Below are 235 nucleotides of genomic sequence, written 5' to 3' on the forward strand. Positions count from 1 at the left end.
GGAGGGAGGGAGGGAGGGAGTCCTTAAAGAAATGCAAAATACTCCCCTAGACACACACACACATACAAGGTAAGTTCATTGGAGGACTGACATTATTCTGTTTTGAAACAGCTCGAAGCTCCACTAACCAAAGTCAAACGCTGTTAACAGATTAGAACTGACATCCTAGAAATAAGCCTCTCTTCTGGATAGTCCCCAGAAAGTTCAAGGGTCAGAAATCTCACCAAATGGTGCT

The sequence above is a fragment of the Microtus ochrogaster genome, chromosome 18 (assembly GCF_000317375.1).
Source record: "Microtus ochrogaster isolate Prairie Vole_2 chromosome 18, MicOch1.0, whole genome shotgun sequence".
Taxonomy (NCBI): domain Eukaryota; kingdom Metazoa; phylum Chordata; class Mammalia; order Rodentia; family Cricetidae; genus Microtus; species Microtus ochrogaster.